Below are 1,164 nucleotides of genomic sequence, written 5' to 3' on the forward strand. Positions count from 1 at the left end.
TCAAGTTTTTTGCCACCTTTGCAGTGAAAGGCTTGGGTTAGTCTCATGAAGTAGGACTTAAATACAATCAGAAAGTGGTTGGTTATGCCTACAACACTAGTGCCACTATTGTATATCACCACTGTATATCAGAGTCTGTAATAGGGTTGGTGTTTACCTCTCTTCTCTAGTAGTATGCAGATTACCTTCCAGTGACATTAACATGGCTCAGTAGAGTAGTTTCTAGATAGACTCCAGCTTAAGTTCACCAAGTTCAATGACATATTTAACTGTTGTCTGCACCAATGGGGCCTTACTCGAAGTTTGTGGCAGGCAACCAATATAGGCTTGGAAAAGCCTGAGTTGTTGGGGTTTTCCATGGGCCCTTTTCAGCCAACAAATCAATTACATGTAACTCATTCCTGGAATTGGATGTTCCCCTTAGTGGTGAGAGATGTCTAATTGAGGCTTTGTCTCCCATGTTACTTGATAATTCTATTTAAAATTCTTTCGTGTGTGTGTGTGTGTGTGTGTGTGTGTGTGTGTGTGTGTGTGTATGTGTGTTAAGAAAAAACTCTACTGTTGTAGGTTTCCATATACAGGTCCATACTATTTGATCATTGAATTTGGTAGCAGTAAGCCCATGGACAATGTCTAAGAGAATTGAACCCACAGATGATACACCCCAAATTTAAAAGCTTTATCACACTTGATGTAAAAAAAATGAATATCTCTATTCCTGTGTTTTCTGCCTTGTGCCTCCCCCAAGCTGCTCTAAAGGGGGATGAAGAGATTGTTCAAGAATCAGAAAAAAATGTTTAGAATACCTTTTAGGAAAAATCAATGTTCTAAATCTTCTATAAGAGACAAACCTTTAAGTAAAAACATGTACCATGTACATGAGAGCTGGATTCAGTTGATACTCATGACTTTTTTTCTGCAGAAATATTCAGCTGCCTTATATTTAAAGGATGAATGTTATAACCATTATTTACTATTGGCTAATAATAACAATATTGCAACTCATACGAACACATATGTAATATCTAATTGTTTTGGGGTGTCAAGGTTCCAGGCATTATCACATTAAAGTTATTCATTTCTTGTTTCCATGGGTTACAATTAAAATCTCTAGGCTCTATCTCTAATCTGAGGGCTCATCTTAGTAGAAATCTACCTCCAAAC

The sequence above is a fragment of the Arvicanthis niloticus genome, chromosome X (assembly GCF_011762505.2).
Source record: "Arvicanthis niloticus isolate mArvNil1 chromosome X, mArvNil1.pat.X, whole genome shotgun sequence".
NCBI classification, from domain to species: Eukaryota; Metazoa; Chordata; class Mammalia; order Rodentia; family Muridae; genus Arvicanthis; species Arvicanthis niloticus.